General features: G+C 39.1%; 1 long non-coding RNA gene across 1 annotated transcript; it reads left to right on the forward strand.

The window, feature by feature from the left end:
* Positions 1-2329: 2329 nt before the first annotated feature.
* LOC137412442 (uncharacterized) lies at positions 2330-6086 on the forward strand. Its single transcript, XR_013621620.1, has 3 exons — positions 2330-2422; positions 2735-2773; positions 5954-6086. It is a non-coding gene; the product is annotated as an uncharacterized LOC137412442 (long non-coding RNA).
* The last annotated feature ends 1969 nt before the right edge of the window (positions 6087-8055 follow it).

Below are 8055 nucleotides of genomic sequence, written 5' to 3' on the forward strand. Positions count from 1 at the left end.
ACGCAATGTTATCAGGAAGTTTGAGGCCCATGGCACTGCAGCCAACCTCTCTGGATGTGGCCACAAGAGAAAACTTGATCGAAGATTATAGCGAACGATTGATCGAATTATGGAGAAAGCATCTCAATCAACTGCCAAACAGATTCAAGCTGACCTTCAGACACAGAGGATATAAATTTCAACACAGTGAGTCAATTAAATCACAACACAGTATGACAATTTCAACTCGCACCATCCGTCGCCAACTTAATGAAATGGGGTTCTATGGTCGAAGACCCTTGAGGACTTCACTGCTGAGAGAGAGACAGAAGAAAGCATGACTGGAGTTTGGCAAAACACACCTGAACAAGCCAAAATCCTTCTGGGTGAATGTCCTATGGACAGATGAGACCAAATAAGAGCTTTTTGGTAAAGCACGTCATCTCTATGTTTACAGAAAACAAAATGAAGCATTCAAATAAAGGAACACCTTCCCTACAGTCAAACATGGAGGAGGTTCAGTGATGTTTTGGGGTTGCTGTGCTGCCTCTGGCACTGGGTGACTTGAATGTGTGCATGGCATCATGAAATCAAGAGATTACCAAGGCATTTTGGAGTGCAATGTTCAACCCAGTGTCAGAAATCTGGGTCTCCGTCGAAGGTCATTGGTCTTCCAGCAGGACAATGACCCCAAACACACTTCAAAAAGCACCCTGGAATGGTTCAAGACAAAATGCTGGACTGTTCTGAAGTGGCCAGCAATGAGTCCAGATCTAAATCCCATTGAACACTTGTGGGGAGATCTGAAAACAGCAGTTGGGAGAAGGCACCTTTCAAATCTGGCAAAACAGGAGCAGTTTGCACAAGAAGAGTGGGCCAAACTACCAGTAGAGAGGTGTAGGAAGCTCATTCATGGATATAGGAAGTGCTTGACTGCAGTTATTTTGTCCAAAGGCTGTGCTACCAAATATTAAGTAGAGGGTGTCAATAATTTTATCAACAGCATTTCTTTTTATTTTATGATTTCAAAGGATATATTAAGTTCTGAATGAAAAACAATGGTTTTGTAAAATTAACAGTGAAATAGAGAATTGTGGAGGCCAAATACTTTTGTCCATTTGAACTTAGTTTTCGAGAAAATTGTGAGTTCTTTGAAAAAAAGTGCAAGGGTGCCAATATTTTTGGCTTCGGCTGTAACCTCACACCATCCAGAACCTATCCCTGACTGTTGAGGGATCACTGATCATTTGTGGCCACTTTGGTGAAATATCTTTCGTTAATTCTCAATTATTGTTTTCTTCTGTCCATCACACAGAAGGTTGTGTCTGTGGAGCCCCAAGACATTTACAGGTCTTTGTGTGAAACAATCTGTAACATCGTTCCGTCCTCCTTTCTGAAGGTATGTTCGCATATATGTCACTCCAGAAACACACGTTTTAATGCCGGGGAATATAACTTATACCAGGGCAGACATGCTCGTCCAACAAAGTGTTTCCACGCTTTCCAAAAGACGAGGGCAGCCACATATGTAACCACGCTTCCACCCGCACAAATCTATGACTGTTGAGGAAATGAAACACTTTCAGGCTTTTCAGTTTAAAGGAATCGGAGGGGCCGTTTGATCCGTTACTTCTTGACTGCGCCACCAATGGCCACTTCGATCTTGTGCGGTGTTCATTGCACACTTCCTAAAAGTTTTCACTGTGCGCATTTGTTACCTGTGGACATCACGGCGTTTTGATGTAACACACTTAAATTTGGCATTCTATTTATCTCAAGGTGGTTCAATAGTCAATAATTAATCTCCTGCGATTTGGGTGTTGCGAGGACTCCATCTCCATCCCGAGTTTGGGTGTTGTGAAGACGTTACTCGGCTAAGAACATATTTATATATCTCAGAGGATGAGTTGTTCATTTATGAAGTAAATTTACAATAAAATGTTCAAATAAAGGTTACATTTAGTGATCCGATCTGCCAGGAACTTAATTTTCACGAATTGAGATTTTGGTGATGATTTTTCGATCCAAAACCCCACTCCCTGAACCAGACTTATCAGCACTTGTAGCCTTTTGGGTCGGACCTGCATTCTCAACCTGACAAATGCATCACAGAAGGGATTATGAATTTACCTTTCCTGGTGTTGTTGATACATCCTGTCAGTGCTCACGTGTGGATGATTCCAATAAGCATATCACTCGTCCAATCCGACCCAGAACACCACTAATCTCATACCAAACGAATATCGACAAAATGCTCCTCTGAGTGCCCCCTCACCCTCAACACTGATCACGATTTCAGTGAAATATCTGATTAATTCTCAATTCTTCTTCTCTTGTGTCCATCACACAGGAAACTGTTCCATCTGTTCCTCGGAGGATTATAGGGGTTTTCAAGTATTTGTACAATGGAATTCATAACATCGTTCCGACCTCCTTTCTGAAGGTATGGTCACACACATCATTCCAGAAACACACACACTTTAATCCCAGAGGATATAAATACCACCATGACATACATGCAGAGCCAACTGAACATGTACACACTTCATAACAGGCCAGGACAACCACATACGCAGTGACATAGCCACTCGCAAAACCACATCTGTAACCACACACACCATGCAGAATATATCCCTGACTGTTGAGAGATAACTGATCATCTGTGGCCACTTTGTTGAAATATTTCATTAATTCTCAATTATTGTTTTCTTCTGTCCATCACACATTTTTTCATGTCCCTTTTCATGTCTCTCAGAAGTCCGAAGTTAACATCCTTCCGACCTCCTTTCTGAAGGTATGATCGCAAACACATCACTCAAACACACGCTTTAATCCCAGAGGGGACCTGACTTAACACACTCAAACATGGCGTCCTAGCTCAAGAGGGTTGAACGCACGGTTAGTTTCCTGCAGTAGAACCACCAAGCAACTCATGGGCCGAAATTACATGTGTGGGTTTTGCGAGATTGTGTGATGTCTAGAACAGGTTTACTTATTTCAGTGGATGAGTTGTTCATTTCTGAAGTAAATTAAAATTAAAATGTTCCTCCAGAGGTTAAATTTAGCGATCTGATCTGCCCGAAATTTATGGAGATCTTGGTGATGATTATTAGATCCAAGACCAGACTCGTCACCGGGGTGGTCCCTCATCATCACTTGTACCATTTAGAGTCAAACCTGCATTCTCAACCTCTTATAACGAAACAGAAGTAAAGCAGCAGAGGTTGTGAGTGCAGAGGACAATGTAAAAGATACAGGTGATGTGATGAAGATGGCTAATGGACATCAAAAGGCAAATTCGGAAAAGTATCACCGCTCAAAAAGAGCTTGAGCGAATGTAGAAAAATAAATGTTTTCCCGGTGTTACCAGTGTTGCTTCGTTTGGGTTGAAGTCGTGTGAACGGAAATGGACAGTTTGTGTCAATCACTTTGACGAGTATGGGTTAGTTTGGGTTGAAATGACGATTACGAGTATTGGTTAGTTTGGGTTAAAATCACTTTGACAGGTGTTATTAATTATAATAACTAGAACTGCCACTTTGTAACTGTTGGCAGTGATGGTCCGGTGCAAAGACGTCCCACTTTGATCAGACACGTGACCAATGAAATCCTCTTAAAAAAAAAAAAAACTCGATTCAGAATTTGATTTAAAAAATGAAATTTAAAGGAATTCAAACAATACTCAGATTCAAAATAATTTTTAATAATGGCTGCCAGAAATGCAACCGCCGATGTTTAAATTACCAAACTGTATTCCAAAATACTCGTTACTAATGTGTGTGAAGTTTCACATCATTCTTTTAAGCCGTACTGGAGTGTGAAAATAATTATTATTCTTCATCATAAAGGTTTCTTCTTCTTCACATATATATAATATTCTGGCTGCCAGACCATGTGATCTATCACATTTAAATTTTGTAAAGTTTGACTTCAACAGCATAAGCCGTTTCATGGAAAGTTATTTATTTATTTTACTTTGATCCAATATGGCTGCCCAACCACATGGCCTTTGAGATAAAAAAAAATGTCCGCCGCCTAGCATTGGGAAGGAGTTCATGTGTGTGATGTTTTGTGTTGATCGGATAAGGTTCGTTTTTTTTATCCAATATGGCTGACAAACAATGTGACCTATGACTTGATCGTTTTCAACATATATTTCCCAAGGCTGTTAGATCATATGTGTGGCGTTTCACATCGATCTAGTGAGCCGTTTTGGAGAAAGTTTGTATTTTCAAGCCAATATGGCTGCCGAATCATGCGACCAATGACATCATCAATACGAGAACGGCACTCAGTGGAGGGCATACCTCCGCCTGGTTGGCCATATCAATCAATGGTGAAGAATCCCTTAAAAAATTCTGCAAGCTGGATCGGATCTGGATCTTCACCAAAATTGAATCGATTCTTCTTTGTCTCACACAAACAACCTGTTCAACAAGTTTCGTCCAAATCCATCCATAAACTTTTGAGATATCCTGCTATGCATCGTTTTTGGCCCTATCTCCCAATGGTGAAGAATCACTTGAAAAAAATAAATAATTATCATATCCGAATCCATATTCAGATCTTCACCAAAATCCAATTGAATCGATCTTGTCAGACACCCAACCAATCCACAAAGTTTCGTCCAAATCCGTCCATAACTTTTTGAGATATCCAACTAAGGAATTGTTTAGGGCCCTATCTCCCAAAGGTGAATAATCACTTAAAAATTCTAATAGCCGGATCCAAATCCGGATCTTCACCAAAATCTAATCATTTCGTCCTTGTCACATACGCTACATCTCTGACATATTTCGTCCGAATCCGTCCACAACTTTTCGAGATATTTTGTTCACAGACAAAAGGACAGACAAACAGACAGGGGTGAAAACATAACCTCCATCCACCTTTGGTGGCGGGGGTAATAATTCTCCCATACAATTTTTGCCTAGATTACGCTCAATACATTTCAAACTGATTGGATTAAGCATTGTACTTATGACCGGATTAAGTGTTGTATATGAAGGCACCGATGTCATGATCAACATATATTTTACTCCTCATGGGGAGTTCTTGACGATGTGTCAATTTTCAATTTTTTTCATGGAGCGTTTTCAGAGATACAGAGGTGCAAAGTTATTTTTTTATTTTTTTTTTCCAAAATGGCACCCGCACCTCGTGACCTATTATATCATTCTTATCATTTAAAAAAAATCTACTGCATTAGGTGCTCCTTTGGTGAAAATTCCGTGGCAATCGCTCAAGCAGGTTGCAGAGAAAATGAATTTAAAAGAAAATAAACGTGCAAAAACGGGAGAATAAAAAATATTAATAAACTTAACAAAAACAATTAGGTTCCAGTGTTCTGTCATTGTGTTAATTGAAACTGTCATTCTGGTGTTTCACAGGCAGGTTGTTTCATCAATGTATGTGTCGTCCTTCGGATGTCGGTAAACCTGGTCATCCCGTTTGTCGGCATTAGTTAATGGACATTAAATATCCCATGGTGTCATTCGCGAAGAGTTGGCAACCTATCACTGGCACCATGAACAAATTACAAATTTCTTATACAACTATTGCTGGGAAGGTAATGGCAAACCACCCAGTATAACCTTTACAAAAAAACTGCTTACATTTTTATTTTTATATATACATATATATATATATATATATATATATATATATATATATATATATATATATATATATATATATATATATACAGATATATATATAGATATATATATAGATATACACAGATATATATATAGATATATACAGATATATATATATAGATATATATAGATATATACAGATATATATAGATATATAGATATATAGATGTGTGTAAATGTGCATGTATTTGTATCATGTATAAGGGTAAGTGGGATCCATAGCTATAATGTATGAAGGATTTAATAATGCTTTGTCTAAATGCGTTGTGGGACTAAAACATTTTTCCTAAACTCAGTTTTCTGACTTTTTTTTTTAGATCGAACCTGACACCTGCCCATGGGAGCCCTCCATATGGAGCTCCCCAAAGTGCGCTCCAACACATTGGTTGACCCCAGCAACTGAGATCCCTGGAAATGAAACCACATGTCTGGATGATATGGATGTTCACCGTAAGTTGATTTTGATGCTGAATGTAAAATATGTTGAGAGAACAAGAAAATAGTAGTGATTCGTAAGTTGGGTGGACTGTTTCATTGCATTACCTTTTGTAATAATTTATTCATTGCAGATATAACAACAGGTTGAGAATTACTTGTATAACTGTGATTTTTGTGATTTTAAATGATATTTGGCCTCGTTTTATTTTCACACTGAAATGTTGGAATCATAATTGATTATGATTTATTGATTAGGAACGGCTGATCTGCGTTTGTTTTGCTTAATTTGATTTCAAAGTCATCCAAGTAAAATTTTCTCTTTCTTTTGCTCATTGCAAACCCAAACCCTTCAGAATGTCTGGACTTCATTTCAAGGGAAGATCAGGAAGAAGAGATGGTGGAGATGAACATCTACGAAATCATCTTTCAAGTTGTGTACAATTCTTTGGCAATTCGCTGGATTCTTTTCTGTTTTACAAAGTGGATAAAGAGGCTGAAAAAGATGTACACCAATAAAATGCACCACAAAAAGAGGAAGAGGCGATGCACTTGCAAGCTTGAAAGCAAAGGACCAACCCTATGGCCAAGTTCCTGGGGTAAGGTGCTGCAGGATATGTGGGCAAGAAGCTGACCCAATCATGGAGCGTTACCATGATGCTCCCCTACAACGAGCAATCCTACAACGACAACGACACCCACACCCTACAACAATGACATGATGCTCCCCTACAACGAGCTGACCCAGTCATGGTGCTTTACCTCAATCTTGAGAGGGGTTGGATGACGTGATGCTTCCCTACAACGAGCTGCACAGAAACTTGCGGCAATGTTCCAGGCAGCCATGGTAGCCAATCCGCAAATGTAATAATACAAATGTAACTAATACATACAAATGTAACTAATACATACAAATGTAACTAATACATACAAATGTGATGAATACATACAAATGTAACTAATACACACAAATGTAACAGTAATATATAAATATTATCGCAGTAATTTGTGTGGTTATTATGACATTAATACATACAAATGTAACAGTAATACATACAAATGTAACTGTAATACATACAAATGTCACAGTCATTAAATTTGGCCCACATACCAAGTATGACCCGGGGATTGTCCGAAGGGTATTTTAAGTGCTCCAATGGAACGGTTGATAAGGAACAGCTGGCTTCGCAAGTGACAAGTAATTCGGACTTGTGAAGATCAGGCATTCGAAGATGAGCACTTGGAGTTCACTCGTCCTGTCGTTGCTTTAATCATTGTAATCCTCCACAATCGTAATCCACAATCATTGAAATTGTAATCTATTGTAAATAACCCTGTATGTTTAAGGACTTTTAATAAACTGTAATCACTGTCCTTCAATAAACATTGTAAACAGTACCTGGTGTCATCGTTTTTTAATATTATTTAAGCATATTTTATGAAACTGTAACCATGTGCATTCATGGTCGCAGACATTTTTTTTAACTTTAAAAATTTTCCCCTATGCATCAGGAAATGCCGGGAACAAATCCCTCTCTTCCTCAATGAAACAATTCCCTGACATTTGCGGTGTCGACATTCGTGGGATTTTCCCCTATGAATCAGGAAATGCCGGGAACAAATCCCTCTCTTCCTCATTGAAACAATGCCCTGACATTTGCGGTGTCGACATTCGTGGGATTTTCCCCTATGAATCGGGAACCGCAGTTACCTATCCCTCGTTCCCCCCATTAAAACAATGCCCCGACATTTGCGGTGTCGACATTCATGGGATTTTCCGCGAATCAGGATCTGCAGAGAACCTGTGACCCACCCCCCTTTTCCCACTGAAACAATGCCCCCACATTTGTGAATTCGACATTTGCAGCATTTTCCAGGAACGTATCCACCACTAATGTCGGGGCCTGACTTTATATAAACTACAACGGCACTTGGAAGAGCACATACCTCTACCAGGCGGAACAGTTTATACTTTGTATGCCAT

This window comes from Myxine glutinosa, unplaced genomic scaffold (assembly GCF_964187855.1).
Source record: "Myxine glutinosa unplaced genomic scaffold, kmMyxGlut1.1 SCAFFOLD_1147, whole genome shotgun sequence".
Taxonomy (NCBI): Eukaryota; Metazoa; Chordata; class Myxini; order Myxiniformes; family Myxinidae; genus Myxine; species Myxine glutinosa.